This window comes from Ambystoma mexicanum, chromosome 11, assembly GCF_040938575.1.
Source record: "Ambystoma mexicanum isolate Mex_15411 chromosome 11, UKY_AmexF1_1, whole genome shotgun sequence".
Classification (NCBI taxonomy): Eukaryota; Metazoa; Chordata; class Amphibia; order Caudata; family Ambystomatidae; genus Ambystoma; species Ambystoma mexicanum.
The window spans coordinates 331,023,887-331,043,624 of NC_090934.1; the positions used below are offsets into that span (position 1 = coordinate 331,023,887).

The window sequence follows — 19,738 nt, forward strand, 5'->3', positions numbered from 1 at the left end:
TGTATTCTCTTACCCAACCTCCCCATTTATTTTTAGCGCAAAAAGGGCAAAAATGGCAAAAAATCTGATTTAAAAAAATTGGGCGTTTTCGGGCCTGTTGTTTTAGGATTCGTTTTTTAGGGGGAATTGGTTATTTCATGGTTACAATTGCCGCTGGTCATGATATATGCACACTTTGGAGCCATGCTTAAGGTTCCTTCATAAACTAATATTTGTTCCCAAGTACGTGAGTGTTTTGTGACCACACATTACCGCCACTTTTCATGGCAGCCGCTGTCTACAATTAAGACATCACTGAAGACCAGATCAGAGCTGATCTTATTGTTCGAGGTAATTGCCTCCATTTCAAGGCATCTTCTTTTACTGTGTTGGGATTTGGTGGCTGGAATGTGTTTGCTTTTGATGGTAAATAGGAAAAGAGGATTTACCGTTAGGAAAGATTGTATCCCCCTTCCATAATTGGAGTTAATTTACTGCTGGTGGAATTTTCCATTTAACATTGGCCTATGTATTACCACCATTTGTGGAACTGAGGTTTGTGTACATTATTGAAGGAATTGGTTCCGGATCCGATGAGCCTTTGGAAATAGCCTGAGTGACAGAGAGACTTGCATCTATAAGACAGACTGTACTAGACTGGTGCCTCAGGAAAGACTAGTACTGTGAGGTATGCTTCACAGGCAGAAGAATGTCAGGTAACCTCACGAAAGGCGTGACTCTGCCCCAGCCCTACCAGCATGCCATGGGAACATCTTTGTATTCCTATATGGGCAATTGTACACCTTTGCATTTTCTGCCCAAAACAATTTCCCTTTTTCTTTTAGAACTGTGGGTCCTTCTTTTCAACCCCGTGCACATTGAACGCAGATCTGAAAACAAGAGATGCTTCTCTTTGATGTTTTTTGCATGCTTTAAAATGTTAATTCACACACTTTGAAAAGATCCAACGCACAGCTGATCAGAAATGCGAAGCACAGTTGCTCATGAAACCCTACACAATTCAACGTCACATATTTGCAATCTGAAATGTTTCATATTTTTCAAGGGGAAATTCGAATGCCCCCCCCCCGCCCCACCCCTCAAATCAGTTTATAGTTGTTGAATATGTTGTTAGTGGGGAAAGGATAGCTCCTCGCATCACATTCAAAGGGAGGGTGTGCTTTTTATTCCTTGTGCAAACATGGCTGAGCCTCTGTCATGCCATGAACGTCGAGAGGTCTGATTGGTCAGCTTAATCAGAATGCAAACCAATCATATTTGATATTTGGAACAAAACCCTATTAATCCCAACAAGACAAAAACAATATCCAAAAGATGTGTGTGCCTTACCTAATGTGGGATGTTTGCCTGTTTCTCAGTCGTAATTGTAAGGAATTTGACCCACAAAGCCAACGTGATTTGTTTAGGATCACACATTTTGTAAAAGTGGGGAAGATGTATCGGGAACCGGAACTTATGTTCGCGTAAAGTAACGAGACCAAACTTAATAGCCCTCCCGTCACCCTCCTTTACAGTCTCCAATCCTTACTTTTCATTACAAATCTGTTTCTGCTGTGGTTCGCTAAATTAGTCCTGCAGTTTGACCCTGTTCCGGAGAGTTTAGGTTATTATAGCTCTTCAACTTCAGAAGACTCTCCATATCCCTCCGACAGGGGGTGTTCCATAAGGACTCTTTGAAGCCTGGGAGGTCTCAGGTCAGAATCAACTTATAAAAGTGTGGGCGCATTCCTTCGCCTCACTGGCCCCGATTTCCCACACGCCTTTAAGTCACTTCAGATAACGCGCGCCAAAGGCGTATTTCACAACATTTACAATCCCAGCAAACCCTCTACACACTCAACACAATTACTCACGAACGCCTCCGGTCCACGCCAAACCGCATTGCCTGCCAACACACCCAAGACTCACACCCACAGCCTGACAAATGAGGTGCTCGTCACAGTCTGACAAATGAGGTGCTCGTCACAGCCGGCCAGATGAGGTGCTCGTCACAGCCTGGCAGATGAGGTGCTCGTCACAGCCTGCCAGATGAGGTGCTCGTCACAGTCTGGCAGATGAGGTGCTCGTCACAGTCTGGCAGATGAGGTGCTCGTCACAGCCTGGCAAATGAGATGCTCGTCACAGTCTGACAAATGAGGTGCTCGTCGCAGCCTGCCAGATGAGGTGCTCGTCACAGCCTGGCAGATGAGGTGCTCGTCACAGTCTGGCAAATGAGGTGCTCGTCGCAGCCTGCCAGATGAGGTGCTCGTCACAGCCTGGCAGATGAGGTGCTTGTCACAGTCTGGCAAATGAGGTGCTCGTCACAGTCTGGCAAATGAGGTGCTCGTCTTGCAGAGAAGTAGTCCACCAATCTTCGTTGGTTGCAAAAATGGGGCCACTGTCCTCGTTTTTTGCAAGCTGGTGCAAGGTCAAGCTATAGCGGGTGCAACACATTTGGACCCGGGTGGGGAGTGGCTAGAACTGGGTTGTTGAAAGGGAAGAGCGCCATCCCAGGGGAACAGCCGGACACGTGTCAAATTGCATAGGTCACCATGCATTATATCTTGCAAAGCAGATCTTGGGCTCCTCCCCATGGATAACATCCTTCCAAGTCTCTCAAGCAAACCCATGGAAAGCAGATTGGCACTCAGGAACCTGGTACTTCCACCCTGCACCATCAACACCACAGGTTTCGCATCTGCCTCTCTCGTGGTCCCACTTATGCCCCCCTTTTCTTACAGTGACACATGCAGCAAGGCCACCAAAAGTGGCAGAAGGGAGCTATACAATAACACTTACATTACTGACTTACCTTTATAAAAGAACATTTACTGGCCCTGAACGGTTACTCATTACGTGTCCCTCCACGTGTTTTGGGGTGCAACCCCCAGGTTCCCACTTTTTAAAGTAAATGTGAAAGTTCTAGCAAAGACTTCGTTGTTGGTTTTGGGAGCAACATCTCTTTTGTTTTGTCTATTAAGTCGCCAATTGAACGTTAAATCCATCCGTCCATTGTCACACATCGAACAGTCCATATTTCATCGACGTATAAGATGTGTTCCTGTCCTCTACCAGTTAAGCTTAAGTGCCTATGGTCATTCAGGAGGTGTGTATCCAGTCCCGTGTTAGCCTTTGCTTTCTGTTCCTTCACGTAGTTTTTCTTTTCTCGCCGTGAATCAATAACACAACTAGACGGGCCGGTTCTGATTGCACAGTGCATGCTGGCATGAACGGAAGGGGCCGATCCTGATTGCACAGGGCATGCTGACATGAACTGCTCTCCTGATTGGATAGGGCATGTTGGCATGAACGGGAGGGGCCTATCCTGATTGCATAGGGCATGTTGGCATGAACGGGAGGGGCCAATCCTGATTGCATGGGGCATGTTGGCATGAACTGCTCTCCTGATTGCACAGGGCATGTATCGTAAACTAGAGGGGCATGAACTAGAGGCGCTCTCCTGATTGCACAGGGCATGCTGGTATGAAGTGCTCTCCTGATTGCATAGGGCATGTTGGCATGAACGGGAGGGGCCAATCCTGATTGCATGGGGCAAGTTGGCATGAACTGCTCTCCTGATTGCACAGGGCATGTATCGTGAGCTAGAGGGGCATGAACTAGAGGCGCTCTCCTGATTGCACAGGGCATGCTGATATGAAGTGCTCTCCCGATTGCATAGGGCATGTTGGCATGAACGAGAGGGGCTCTCATGATTGCCTAGAGCATGTTGGCATGAACGAGAGGGGCCGTTCCTGATTGCATGGGGCATGTTGGCATGAATTGCTCTCCTGATTGCACATGGCATGTTGGCATGAACTAGAGGTGCTCTCCTGATTGCACAGGGCATGCTTGAATGAACTACAGCGGCCTCGCCTGATTTCATAGGGCATGTCGCCAAGAACTAGAGGCACCTCTCCTGCTTGCATAGGTTATGTTGGCATGAACTAGAGGGGGCTCTTCTGATTGCATGAAGCATGTTGCCATGAACTAGAGGCACCTCTACTGCTTTCATAGAGTATGTTGGCATGAACTAGCGGGGCTCTCCTGCTTTCATAGAGTATGTTGGCATGAACTAGAGGGGCACTCCTGCTTTCATAGAGTATGTTGGCATGAACTAGAGGGGCTCTCCTTGCATAAAGCATGTTGGCATGAACTAGAGGGGCACTCCTGATTGCATAGGGCATGTGGGCGTGAACTAGAGGGGCTCTCCTGATTGCCTAGAGCATGTTGGAATGAACTAGAGGGGCACTTCTGCTTCCATAGGGTATGTTGGCATGAACAAGAGGGGCACTCCTGATTGCATAGGGCATGTTGGCATGAACTAGAGGGGCACTGCTGCTTTCATAGGGTCTGTTAGCATGAACTAGAGGGGCTTTCCTGATTGCATAGAGCATGTTGGCATGAACTAGAGGTGCCTCTCCTGATAGCATAGGGCATGTTGACATGAATTAGAGGGGCTCCCCTGATTGCATAGGGTATGTTGGCATGAACTAAAGGGGCTCCCCTGATTGCATAGGGTATGTTGTCATGAACTAGAGGTACTCTCCTAATTGCACAGGGCATGTTGGAATGAACTACAGAGGCCCCTCCTGATTGATGTGGCATGTTGCCATGAACTAGAGGGGCTATCCTGATTGCATAGGGCATGTTGGCATGAACTAGAGGGGCTCTCCTGATTGCATAGGGCATGTTGGCATGAACTAGAGGGGCTCTCCTGATTGTAAAGGGCATGTTGGCATGAACTAGAGGGGCTCGCCTGTTGCATAGGGCATGTTGGCATGAACTAGAGGGGCTCTCCTGATTGTAAAGGGCATGTTGGCATGAACTACATGGGATCTACTGATTGTAAAGGGCACATTGGCATGTCTGCAGACGACCAACAGAACTACAAAAGGAAGGGCCACAACTGATTAATTAAAACTACTACCCGGAATCAATAGACACCAGCAGAAACCACAAAAATCCATTCACTGAATTATGAATGAGTTCTAATGTGCCATTGGGGTCAGGCTAGATTTTCCAGCAGGGATAGCAGGTGTTTGTACATACATGCACCTCATGCATAAATAGCACAAGTGGATATCCCTTGGATATAAGGGCACACTGTATTGTCAGTATGCCCTCTTATATGCCTTCCGGTTCTGCCCCACTGATCAGTGACATGCGCTTCTCAGCTGAAGCCATACCAGGCTGCAGCTGCCACGAGGCCATTACAAGCAGCTACAAAGTGTCCCGCCAGCAGAGGCCAGCAGAGGCCAGCAGAGGCCGCCAGTGGCAAGAAGCAGTGTTGACACTAACGACATCCTTGTAAGTGAGGCGTGGCCAAATTGGCCATCTCCCATCCTACTTCACACGTGATATCATATCAGAACCGTTCACGGAAAACCATCGCTATTGGCTGATGGGGTTACGAGGAAAGACGGGCAATGTAAATGAAAAATGTTTTAAAATAAGAAGATTGATCAAAAAGTATAAAATAAAAATGCTACATTGTATAACAATATAGCATATGATAACCGCCTAATCATATGGTTACATTATTTTAGATGTATTTACATTTTCCCAGAATAACAATGACAATAGTGGCTAGTACTGTGCAACCACGTGAAGGGACACCGTCACTGAGAATGCTTGATCGGCCTTTTCAGAGACCACATTCTGTAAGGTTAAATGAAACAAGCTCTTTCCCTGCAGGAAGTCCCCCTCCACGCATGTCATCAGAAGGGCTGACCTGAAATTACATTATTCTCATGATGAGAAATCCAGCCATCCAATAAGGACGGGACAGGACAGGTGCCAGCAGCTTGAAGAATGGGTGGCTTGCATTGCGTGTCACAAACTACAGTAATCTGGACGAGAAACAACCCGGGACCAGCACACATGGCAGGTAATAATGGGTGACAATAGTGGTGGATTGTCATTCTAGATCAGGGGTCTGCAAACTTTGGCTCTCCAGGTGTGTTGGACGACAACTCCCATCAGCCATAGTCCAAAAACATCTGGAGAGCCACAGGTTGCATAGATGCATTGCTACCCTAGGTAAAAGACATGACAACAAGTATTTAAGCCACCCTATTGGTAGCTTGCATGCAGTGAGGCTGAAGGTTCTGGTCTGTATCCTCTCCTTTTGAACACTATCCTTGTGGCCACTGTGCATTGATATTCTGGCCTGCAGGAAAACCGGGAGACTTTATGAGACAGGTCCCTTTGGAAGGACATTAGGGCCCAGTCAGTTAAAACTCAGGCAATCGCCTAATCATAATACTGGCGCCAGACCACTGAGCAATAGCATTTAACAGCAATCTGAGAGTTTGAAACCAAACCAAAGGCTACAAAATGTACAGGTGGCATCTATGTCTTATAAAGACTAAAGAACGCATAAAAGATCAAATTATGGCTAAAAACTCGAACCCTTCCAATGGGAAATGTTCACATCATCACTTTAAAAAATCATGACAGTGTAGGATTTCAACATAATGCACCTTACTCTTATGTCTGTTAACATTATTGTAAATGTGAGACCAACAAAAATCTAAGATTGTCATAACGAGTTGTGTGATCTTCTGAAGAAGGCCAGACAAATCACGTGATTGAAACAATTTTTGACATTTTCAAAATACACGTACACTGAACATACTATGACCTCCAACGTGTTTTAACCAGGCAAAATAAATCAGCTACGTTGCAAATAATAGAACTGCCATACATAGGAAGCACCCACTCCTATGTGTGTTCTATGTAATCGTGTGTTCCCCAAACTTTGCCTTCCCAATTATTCAGAGTGTGAGACTATTTTTGCTAAGAAAAGTTCCAACTATTTTAGAAATTAACCATTGAAAAAAAACAATATTAAATATATATTTACTCACATGGACACATATATTTGTACATATATACTTCACAAATCTGGACGTCATGCTCCCGCGTCCGAGTATCAGTGCCTTGAAACACAGAGCCCTCGGTACTGTAATTCAACATCCCTTAATTAATGTGCAGCTTTTTGAGAGTTGTATTTGTGTGTGTGATGTTGTGTGTATTTATACATATAATCCACACACAGAAATATACACACATATATATGCAGTGCGTGAGTATATGCGAATGGTTGGACTGAGAAGATTTGTGGTGCCACTGCGTTGGCCCGCAGAGACCTTTATCTGCATACAGTACCAATTCTGCCCTAAATCTGTATATGTATGTCTGAGTTTGGCATTGAACAATTGTTTGATTCTATGAAAGTGAGACTATGAACATCAAAAGTGCAAATAGATGACAAAATAAGGCCAGTCTGTTTAACGAAAGTTCACCTGCAAAATTGGGGCACTATACCTATCTTTTTACCTAGTGACGCTGAACTACTAAAAGCTCACGGCAGAGCTAAATCCCATGGATGTTGCGTATTGATGGGATCGCGAGAGGGTCAGTGGATTTGCGTCAACTCTGGCAATCCATCTAAGGACCATTAAACAATGTCGTAGAACAAGCCTATTCCCATCCCAGCCTTGGCTGTCTTCACACACACTGATAACACTGGCTAAACAACCTCAAGCACATCCCTACATTGGACCTTTTACCTTTTTTCCATATTCCAGGCTCATTCTTTCATCCATTCTGTCGCATTTGTTTTCTGTTCTTTTTCTCTTTCATAATTTTTTACAATCCTTTCCCTAGGCTACAACTATTATATTGTTGAATTGTCCACTGTATCATTCCTTTTATGATCACATCGAAAGGGCAACTTCCCACTGCATTCCTTTCCACTGCTCAATGTTCACCAATGTTCTTCTCCAAGCCTTAGATGACTCTCTCCATTTTAACATGTGGTCAAGTATTTTCTCTGACCCTTTTCCCATGAAGTGGAACTGGCTGCCATTTTGCAGAAACCATCCTTCCCCATTCGTCTCGCTCTCCCCCACCATGTTTTATAATGGCTGCATTACTGAGCTCTTAATGCTCACACCAGCAACAGGAGATGGGGCGGTGGAGGGGTAGCGGCTAGGCTCCCCACCTGATCCCCACCGCCCAGCCCCACACTTATGGCACGAAACATCTGTACCATTCCATGTGCAGTTTAGATGTTGGCCTTTTACTTCAATGCAGCTCAATACTTAGGTAAGGCATTTCTGTTTACTGTCCACCATAATATCTCTATGTATTGTTAATGGGTATATGCAGTGCATGAGTATAGTCTAATGGCTGGACTATGGAGATGGGTAGAGCTTCTACACTGGCCACAAGAGGCATTTATCCAGATAAAGTGTCAATTACGGCATAGACTTTTGTATGTATGTATGTATGAATTTATTTATACCATGACGTAAATAAAGGACCTTCTTTGCAGCTTCAAAGGAGTCAGGTTTTCATTTGGGAAAGTATTGCACGAGTGCCACTGTGCTTTTTGACTGCTCTGCAGTTTCATTTTACATATATATAGGGGCAGCCAGGCCATCCTAAAGGGTCATGTTCAAGATAGGTGTCACCTGTCTTGGCTTGGCGGCCGGAGAGGGTGAAAAGTGCTCAGGAGAGCTTATTCCCCCTGATGTCCATCGAGTGACCCCTCCACCATCACTGATGTCCCTACAGAATTCCAACCATTGGGGCCAATCCAAAATGGCCACTCATCATCGCCGGACCCGCTCTGCACCCAGAGAGCCATGGAACAGGCCTCCGGTCCCGAGTGCACAAATTGACTGCCTTCTAATCAAATGAGGAGAGCCTCCCTGCGCCAGGAGGTGCAGCCAGGCTATCCTAAAGGGCTATTTTCTAGAGCCGCGTTGCCTGTCTTAGCCTGTCCTGACTGGATCGGGCCGCTGTACTCCTTCCATGTCACATCCCAGAACTACAAAATGCCTTACTCCAATGTCGCAAATGCGCTGATCCTCCTCATACCATGGCAAAAAGGTAACGATCCACCAGTCTTACCCAAAGTAGAAATGCAAGGTATTTCAGGCATGCTTCCCGCTCACCTATCCAACCTGCCATCCCCCAACTCGTTTCCTCCCCCTCCTCATATGCAATATAGAGACACCTCTCCACTACAAATCCAAATGCTCCCACTCGGCAGACTTGTAAAGGAGACATTTGCTCCCCCGTCCCTAATGAAATAATGTGCAGATGCCCGCGTGGGCTCTGTCCCCTCTAATCTCAAAGAAGCCTGGGTTCTCCCATTATTCAAACAAACATAATTAGAGCTGGCCATCCCCACCAACTATCGCCCCATCACCACGGTCCCCTTCCTATTAACACTATTAAAGATCTTGGACAGAGCAGCCTACCTACAAATGCAATGCCACCTAGAAGCCAACAAGAACCTAGACATTCGCCAATCAGGTTTCTGCCCAGGACACGGAACCGAATCTGCCCTCCCTGACCTAAAAATCCAGATTGGCGAAATCAGTGATGAAGGCAAGTCCGCACTGTTACTCCTGCTTGACCTATCAGCAGCATTTGACCTGTTAGATCATAAAATCCTAGGTCAACACCTCGCCAGATCAGCCTACTTCTACCCTGAAGCCATCTCCTGGATCAACTCCTTCCTAGGAGACCGATCCATCCAAGTCTTCGCAGAAACCGCAAATGCCCCCCCCCCCCTACTCCCATCTCCTGTGGTGTCCCACAAGGCTCCTGCATGTCCCCTACCATGTACAACATATTCACTATCCCCCTTTTGACCCTGCTGGACTCCCTCTGCATTTCTTATACAAATTACGCAGATGGCACGCAAATCCTCCTACCCCTCTCAGGCAACTATACAGAAGACTCTGCTGCCTTACTGTCTGTATCTCAACAACGATAAGGCGGAGCTACTCATAGTGGGCCCCCCCTCGGCCATAAAAAAACCTGACCCCCTATATACCTTGTTTGATATCGATGGCCTCCCCATTCCGATCTCTCCCTTTGTGAAAACCATAGGGGTATACATTGATGCCTCCTTGTCCCTATCACGACAAGTCAATTCCATAGCATTGGCCGCAGCATAGTCTACCAAACTGATCAATGCATCTAGATGGTTTCTCTCCCCAGACAGCTGCCTTACCATTGCCCGAGCCACTATTGGATCTAAGCTTGACTACTGCAATACCCTCTTTGCAGGCACCACTGAGCAAAACTTATGAAAAATGGCAAGTCATTCAGAACAATGCTCTCCAAGCGACCCTGAAGAACATCCCAAAAAAAGAACACACCACCGCGGCCCACAAAAAAGCACACTGGCTCTCGATCCGTGAACGGATCAGATTCAAAACACTTTTCATCACCCAGAAATGTCTGTCCAAGGATGCCCCCCTAGCTGTCTCAAAAACTCACCAGAAGCAACTCATCCAGACCCACCAGAGAAGCATACACCAATCGCATCACTAAGCCCAAGCTCAAAAGAACCAAAGCCGGCAGATCTAGCTTCCCAACCATAGCTGCCAAACACTGGAACACCCCTCCCACCCCCCGACTTGAGGGCTAAACGCTCGCAATGGACCTTTTCAAAAGGTGCTAAAAACACTGCTACTTGCCTAACAGACAATTTCAACTATCTACTTTTCACCCGCCACCCTATGACTAATGTTTTACTTCTCCAGGCCTATGTACCATGCCTTTGTAACTTGCAATGTAAAGCACCTTTATGCCTCAGGGATTAGTGTGCTATATAAATGTAAAAATAAATAAACCTTTTCTAAAAATTGGGTTACAATGTATAATGTACACTCTGTTCTGCAACATTGCAGTAGATACCAGTTCACCAATAAAACACAGGAGCATTTTCCAACACATCACGGTGTTGGCCATCCCAAAGAAAAAGCATGAGGCCTCTCCCAACTATATGTGCCAGCATGGACTTCATTTCAAGCAGGTACTGCCCAATTCCTATCAGATGGTCTGTTTTGCTTTCATGCGTTCTGTTTCCAAAGTATGTTCAACATGTTTGTGCTTCTAGTGGCCAAACGAATAAATGAGGCCTGTTTCAACAACTGATGGCCATGCTGCCCACATTTCATGCTGCGTATGCCCAAATTAAATCCTGCAGGCTGTCTCAATGTATGCTTGTGCTGCCCGCAATTTTGCATCATGTAGCTCTCAGTGCCAACAGGATGTGCCTTTGCCCCTGGCATTCATACATACACCGCCACACACACACACACACTAATACACCTTTGTCATAAACCCATTTGCTTGTAGTCATTGTTTGATAAATGTATATGTATCATTTACACAATATTTGCACATCAAACAATCAGCTGCGACATTTAAGGACAGTTGAGAATTTCTAGAGCAATGGGGTGCCCTTGCATTCTTTGCCATATCTGCTGCTGGGGCTACAACTAGCCTGGATCTTCATGGGAGGGAGGGAGGAAACTAGAAATTCAAATAAGGGACTATCGTCAGAGACCGAGTGGGACTTGTATCGGCCTCCTTCCGCTCTCATCAAGGAATGATTTTCAAAACTGGTGTCATATTACCCTAAAATAGTGCATTTTAAAGTATATTGGGACAGTGGTATTGTCCCAGAATATGACAATGACCACCTCAAAATCATTCTACCTCCCACCCTAACCAGCAACACATAGCGGCACATGACTCCAGCACTGAAATAACACAGCTTAAAAAAGGGAACGTACACCCCGTACGCGACCTGAGGACACATGTCTACTCTAAATGTCCCTATATACCACACTAACCCACCTCAGATAGACCAGCAGAACTCCCCACACTCCTTAAAACCCAGTACGACAGGCACCACAGACAGCTACACATATAATTTACAAGAGCATCTTGGAGCACACAGACTTCCTAAATCTCTTACACCTATTAAAAGCACCCACCACAGAGATCCCTATCATTGCAGGTTGCTACACAGCAACATTTCCCTTTCCCTACTCCCCCAGCCATCTGGCACTCTGAGGAGATTATATAGATGCCTGTCAAATCAAGCAATATGGGACTGTGGGACAACCAGATCAAAAATAACATAATTCTAGCTGAGGGCCTCAGAGGCCACTAACCGAGGCGAATGTGGGGTTGCAATGTTGCCCCTAAAATCACGAAATCTGCCTCATTATAGTGGAGTCCTTTTATTTTAATCATCTGGATTTACTTGCTTCTAACGATTCTAATTTTTGCAAATGAGTCGCAGTGAGATTACCTTATTTGACCAAGATCACACACTTTGGTTAAGCAGTGAAGCCAGGATTTTAACACACTCTGAAATCCATTATTTGCCTTTCAGGACTCCAATATTACTGTGTTTACTTTCAAGATCACATAATGAAGCAACCTGACAACATGTAGACGTGTTACAGAAAAACGTTACACCAAAAGAATATCACTATACCTTTAGTTGCATATCCTGAAGGAAAAGCTGCAAGTCCCAGAATGCAAAATAACATGTAGTTTAAAATTCCCCTTTTTATACTGCTGTGCTTAATGCATTCAATGACACACACTAAATGGTTTAGTAACATCACTTGGATGTAAACATTGTAACAATCGTCCACTTGCTGTTGTGAAAGTTGTTAAGAATATTTGACAATCCTCCTATAAAGATACCCCTTGTTTGCATATGAAGCTAGTAGAGCTGGTGGATAAAAAATGCATCTTGAATAGGATCTTTACCGTGTTTCTCACTTTAATTGTCTTGGGAGCAGACACCTAATTGGCAGGTAACTGGAGACGTGCTGGAAAATCTAACACAAATTAACTTATAAGAAAGGTGCTGCTGATGATAAAATACATATTTTTAAAGAGTACTTGCGAGGCAGTGAAGGGTCCAGGATGCTATATGTCTGCTCATGACATCTCCGAAGGTGAGCAGCAAAAATTAGAAATGGCCCAGAATTGCAGGATTTCCTAGGGGGGAGGTGGAAGTAGCCATGAATGACACTGCTGCCCAAGAGTAGGGCATTGCTGGTCTCCGGGACACTTTCTAGGAGCTGCAGGGCCCTCCTGAATAACGCAGCAGCTGGGGGGAAATGCCCGGGCTGCCCCTCCAGCCCCCACGGTCAGTAAAACACAGTATATATGCTGAATTACTTTCCTGCTTGCCATTCTGGCCTCAGTGTCTGAGTTTATCAGCTCAAAGGAGGTGCGGCAGCCTAGACCTGCAGATCTGAAAACAGATGTTCAATGAGTGTGAAAAAAGTATCAGGGTGTCACCCTGGCAAAAACAAACAAACACAGGCAACAGCTTTGCCATTGCTAATGAAAACTCTGCATGCTTCACTGAGGGCCTCCCGTGCCACTAGCAACCAGGAAGGTGGCCTGAATTGCGCAATAAGTGAAAGGAACGGCATCATGTGAAAGGAATTTAGCATCCCTGCACTTCTTCCGCCCCACCTGTTTCCCTGGTGATTTTCAGTGCCTGTTGTCTGTTGCATCGCACATCTCATAATTCTATTGCAATATCCATGGACCCCTCTCGTCCCAACGCACCACACAGGGAGACAAAACGAATGGTTGTACTAAAATGCCTCCTATGTTCCCAAATAGAGTAGCCATATTAGGAGGCACTAAAACACTATGGGCCTCATTACACGGTAGGCGGTAGGGATTTACCGGTACCGGTAAAATACCGGTACCGGTAAATCCCTGCCGCCTTACTACGAGGTCCCTTAGCGGGTTGGAGTTTTAACGCCTGCTTTTTGCAGGCGTTAAATACCAACCCGCTAAGGGACCTCGGAGCTAATTACGGCACCGCTAAATTGCGGTGCCGTAATTAGCGCCTTCCCCATTCCCATTGAGCCCTATGGGGCAGAAATGGGAACGGGGAAGGGCAATGGCGGAAGGGGGATTTACCGCCCCTCCAACCTTGGGATGGGGCGGTAAATCCCCTCTCCGCCAAGGCGGTGCCGGTATTTTACCGGCATGAGCCATGGCGCTAATAGCGCCATGGCTCACCGCCTACCGTGTAATGAGGCCCTATGAGCTGAAGCTAACTGCATCACGAAAGCAGCACATATGAGCTAAAACCAGGGACCCTCACTGGGTGGCACTAAAAATGAGTTGTGACTCTACAGTGCCACTTATGAGCTGACACAACTTGCGTAGATAAAACACCATCAATGAGTTAAAACGATGTTCCCTCACTATGAGCAAAACTACTCAAAGTGCAATCTATGAGCCAAAGATTATTGGGGCACTAAAGTGCCACATGGCAGTAAGGAGCAACATATGAGCCAAACCTCATTTTAGGACTAAAGTGCCATCTAGGATCTGACACTAATTGTGGTGGTAAAGCATCTTCTAAGTGCTTAAATTAATCACGGTGCTAATGTGCTGTCTATGAGGCAAAACTAGATATGGCACATAAGAGCCATGCATGGGGCAAAATTAATTGTGGTGATAAGTCGCAACACATGAGCTAAAGCTAATTGTGGCAATAAAGCTAATTGTGGCAATAAAATGCCATCTAAGAGCTACAACTATATACCTTGATCATTACTGCCGACCGGGCACTGCATGAGCGAATCTGGCCCCTCGCAAGGCCCACTCTTAAGGCCTGTGAAGCGTGTCTGGGCCAGAAGGGCCTGATAACCCGCAGAGCCTAACCCGCAGGTATGTGTCCCTTTACCCCCTACCACTGGCTACTTGAATGCTTCCAAGGTTCCTGCCCTCACATACAAGTATCCCTTCAACTAGGTTCCTTCTGCCCTTGGCCCCTTACACAGAAAACATTCACCCATCACCCACAATACTCAAGCACCCACACCTAATACACCATACCCTGCCTCCTGCTCTAGCATACCAGGGCATTTATAATTGCCCCGCCTAGGCCCAACCCGACTTATCCACCTAGAATCAGGTACACAGGCTCCCTCACCACCTATATCATTCCCTCCCACCACCACCACCATCAGTAATATATTTTTAAGCCTTCGGACTACTACCCCTAACTCTCCAAATCTCGATTCTATACCGCCTTCTGCTCCTACACTTTCCACGCTCACAACATCCTGTACCGTTCATGCCGATGTCAGCAGAAACCCCTCCCTCCTTTAAAAGGCACATTTATCAATGCTAGGTCCGTCCCAGCTCACGCACCTGATATACATGACTTTATCACCCTGAACAATCTTGACATCCTTGCCATATCTGAAACATGTCTTCACGCAGCAACTGGTCCGGCCTTATGTATCACCATCCCCCAAGGATACATGATCCTCTGCATCAACAGATCCACTAGTAGAGGCGGCAGAGTAGCACTGATCCACAGAGATACCCTCCCCATCAGGGCTATCATCTCTAGCCCATGCCCAATTGTGACCTCTTGTCAGCTAAATTCTCCTTTTCCCCTACTGCCACTGTCACCTTACAACTTACCTACCAACCTTGAGGTCCCATCCTCTCCTTCGAGTAAGATCTCCTCACTACCAACTTGAAGCCTAGCTCCAGAATCTTACTTCTAGGCGATCTCAACCTAGGCTTCAATGATACAACTGATAAGGACGCAACCTCCCTAACCAATACACTCAATGACCTCAATTTCGCTCTGTGCATTTCAACACATTCTCACATCTTAGGAGACATGCTAGACTGGATCGCAGACCTCAACAGTGGCACTTCAATCCTATCTAACACTCCCTGCCCTTGGTCAGACCACCATATTATCTCCTTCTCCCTACTTAGCGCTAAATGCGACACCAGCTCAATGGTTACGCGGCCCCCTGCCCTTTCATGCTGCATCTACAACCTTACGTAAGAATGCATCCTCCCCCTGCTCGCAGACCACCATCTTGACTTAGTCTCCACTGCCAACTCCACTACTCTTGTCAACCACTACAACTTTATTATATGCCAAGCCATTAACACACGTGCCCATATGAAACAGGGTAAGAACAAACCCACCACAGACAAACATTTGTGGTTTACCCCTGACCTTCAACCCATTCGAACGAGAAAACGTTCTGCAGAAGCAGAATGGCAGAAAGCCCCCTTGTGTGCCAAAAAATTACACGTCTTCACCATTTCGAAAGAATATAAGCAAGCCATACTAGAGCCCAAAGCATCTACCTACAACACTAGAATTGCTAATGCTAAACCTGATAAAAGCAAGCTCTTCACCAACCTCCACGAGTTAGGAACTCCATCCACACCTCCTGCCAATTTCACCAACAACAACCTTTGGTGTGGCAAGATACAAGATGTTTTTATGGGTAAAATCACTTCACTTCAAGAATAAAACAATTCTAAACAACCTATCATCCGCTTCAAATCCCTGTACACCACCCCCCCTTAGAAATCCTCTCAACCATATTCATTCCCCCCTTCCGCTTCCACAAGATGTCTGAAACGAAGGTAACATGCCTCATGAATGGCCTCCAAACTTCACGGTGCAAAGGTTACATTTGCTCTGCCCCACTAGTCAAGGACTGCACGGAGGCCATCATCCCCCACTTTACTGTCATCATTAACGCCTTCACCTCCTGCTCCATCCCAGCCAGCCTCAAGGCAGCCTGGATCTCATCACTTCTTAAGAAGCCCTCACTCAGCCCAACCATCCCCACCAATTACCATTCTATCACCACTGTCCCCTTAATCCTTAAAATTGTAGATCAAGCAGCCTACCTCCAGATCCAAGATTACCTGGCATAAAATTACATCCTCGGACTCTGACAGTAAGGCTTCCGTTGAAGACATTTTACTGAATCAGCACTGCTGGACTTGAAAAACCAAGTCGGTGGCATTAGAGACTCTGGCAAGCTGGCCATTCTACTCGCATAAGACCTCTCCACTGCCTTCAACCTTGTCGACCACCAAACACTCGGTCACCACTTTACCACTGCAGCTAACTTTTCCCCCGAGGTAACTAACTGGATTGCCCCCTTCCTTGCTGAAAGAACCACTCGAGTTTTCACCAGTGACTCTGTAGCTCCTCCAACCCTTGTCTCATGTGGTGTCTCCCAAGGCTCCTGCATCTCTCCCCCTCTCTACAACATCTACACAAAACCTCTCTTTGATCGCATAGATGCCCTCAGCATTACATACACTAATAACGCTGAAGACAAACAGATCCTTCGCCCCCTCACAGGCAACTACCTCCAGGATGCTAACACACTCAACTCAATCTATGAGATAATCCAAGTCTGGATGGTTCACCACCTGCCCTGCCTAAACGATGAAAAAACAGTATTCCTACTCGTCGGCTCCCAAGCCTTACAGAGCAAACTGGACTTATCCTACCACTCCTCTGTCACAGCTGAGACTACAATTCCAGTGTTGCAGACAGTAAAAACCTTGGGTGCCTCCCTTGATTCCACCCTAGACATGACGAGACAAGTAAGCATCCTTGCCTTCTCAGCCGCCCACATAACTAAGTTTATAGATGCCTGCAGACCCTTTCTCTCTACTGAAAACCATCTCACTATTGCTGGAACCATCGTAGGAGCCCAGCTAGACTACTGCAACGCCCTTCTAGCAGGCACTACAGAAATGGAATGTTAGCAAGCTGCAGGTTATCCAGAGCAATGCACTCCATGCTGCCCTCAGGCTCTGCAAACGCGACCTCATCACAGCATCCAGAAGAAAGGCCCTCTGGCTTCTGGTTCGTGAATGTAGTAAATTTAAAATACTTTCCATCAGTCACTGCTGCATCGCCAAAGTAGCCCCTGCTTTTTTGTCCCAGAGACTTGTAAATCCTAAATCGACAAGACCTGCATGCTCTGCTTACTGCCATGACCTCGCCGTCCTTACATTCAAACGCAGCAGAGCAGTGGGCTCTAGCTTCCCTGCCAGAGCCCCCGTGCTCCAGGCTCGGAGTGACATACAGGGGAATAGAGCCATGGCCGAACCAAAAACGCAAAATGCTGCTGTGGGACAGCTTTTTCTGGTCAAAGTAGGCCACTATTTTGGCCAATGTGGACCAGTTTGATGCATGACTTCACTATGGGCTAGTAGTTTTGACCATTGTTACTGAATAAATATTCTTTAAAATGCACACTTCGCATCACATTTTGTCAAAAAAACTCTGTCCTTGGGTACTATTCAAACAGTGTCACAAAAGCAATGAATAGACATTTGCAACAGTGTGCCACTTTTTCATTGGTGTCTGAGCCAATTTTATGGGCCAGCCGTCCCTGAACCCTTGCCACTCACCCTCCGCGTGGACCATCATACTGGACCTTTAGAAAACTTCTGAAAACCTGGCACTTTGACTAACCCTAGCTGTCTTTTCCCCAACTTCCCTTCCTTTCCACCCTGCTCCTGTACTGTAATGAGTGCCTACATGCCTGCGTGTGTTTACAAATGTAAAAAATAAATAAATAATAACGAATCAAAACGATTTGTGGTGCTAAAGCGCCATCAATGACACAAAACTCATCCTGGCAGTAAAACACCATCTATGAGTCAACATTGTGTGTTCACTATGAAAAAAAACCAAGTGTGTCGCAAAAGTGCCGTCCTTGAGCCAATATTATTTTTGGCACTAAAGTGCCATCTGTAAACCAAAACTAATTTGACTATGAATTACGATGGTTGACAAGGGTTGTCAGTCTTCTGGATGGTCCACGATGATCAACGATGGCCAACAGTGGTTGGCCATGGTTGACTGCAGTTGGCGAAAGAGCCATCCAGAGTGCATATCCTAGGACCCTAAAAATCCTATGCCAAAATGAAGAATGCCAAAACCCTAACCTTAAACATATGCTCACTGAGACACAAGACAGTGCAGACAGACAACGTGGTGGATCTGTATCGGGTGCCGGCATGCCAATCCACACATTGATAGCATTCCATGTGGCTCACATACACGAGGTGCGTGACCACAACCTGAAAGGGCCAAAACAACCAAAAATCATTGGAAAATTGCTGAGTCCGATCAATTGCACTGGATGAGTAAGGATACAACCGGAGACTGTTCAAATGTGTTGTTTGGAAATGGAATACTTGACAGTCGTCATGGAGGTCCATATGGGCTATCATATTCCCTGAGTCTATTATGTGAAAGTATGGCGTTCCCAATTAATTAACAGGTAAAGCGTGGCAGGTGCTGCATATTCCAATAAAGAGCGGATGGAGGGCATGAAAGGAGGGCCTGGTCAATTTCTGCAAGCCTAAAGAACACTGTTAATTTGATACTGGTCCCAACAGTGTTGGAGTGAGGAGTCGGTGGTCCCCAGCCACCTTTTGACTATGCCTATGGATGCCTTTCACCTCTGGGATGACCTCATCCCCTCCCCACCTTCTGCTATGTACTAACAGCGCTAGTTATTTAGCGCAGGGTAATTGACTGATGCAATCAGATCTGCCTCTGCAGTGCGTGGGCACCACGCCCTCTCTACACCTGTCACCGTCCATGGAATAACAAGGGTTCAGCCAGGTCGGGTCCTCTCTATCAGGGTACTCCCAGGAGACATCCCACACGTGACAGCAACTTCGCAGGCACAAGATCAGACTGATTAATAATTGCATACTTTCAGAGTAGACTGGCCTACGGAGAAATCTCGTCATTTCCAGGAAGGCCAGTGCCTGTCAAGGGCCACTGGCATGCCTCTGACCCTTCCCTACCAATAGGCATACAGCTGCTACGAAATTCTGAGATTTTGCAACAGACCAAACCAGTCTTTATTACAAATTCATTTAATACTCATTACTTCTGCCATTCCTGAAAAGTGATCTTCTGGCAGGGTCTGGGGATCCTGCGAGACCCAAGGCCGGACTGGCCAATAAGGCAATACCCAAAAGGCTGGACTGGCCTGACGGACCCAAATGTGCACAGGCCTTGTTGTCCTATGCGGACCAGCTTGAAGACGTAGCATGTTTAGGTCAATTGTAT

The 19,738-nt window shown here is 46.3% G+C and overlaps 1 protein-coding gene across 1 annotated transcript in view; it reads right to left on the bottom strand.

The window, feature by feature from the left end:
- The window catches only part of FOXO6 (forkhead box O6), a 318,593-nt gene that overhangs the window by 103,916 nt on the left and 194,939 nt on the right, over positions 1-19,738 (bottom strand). The window lies entirely within an intron of this gene.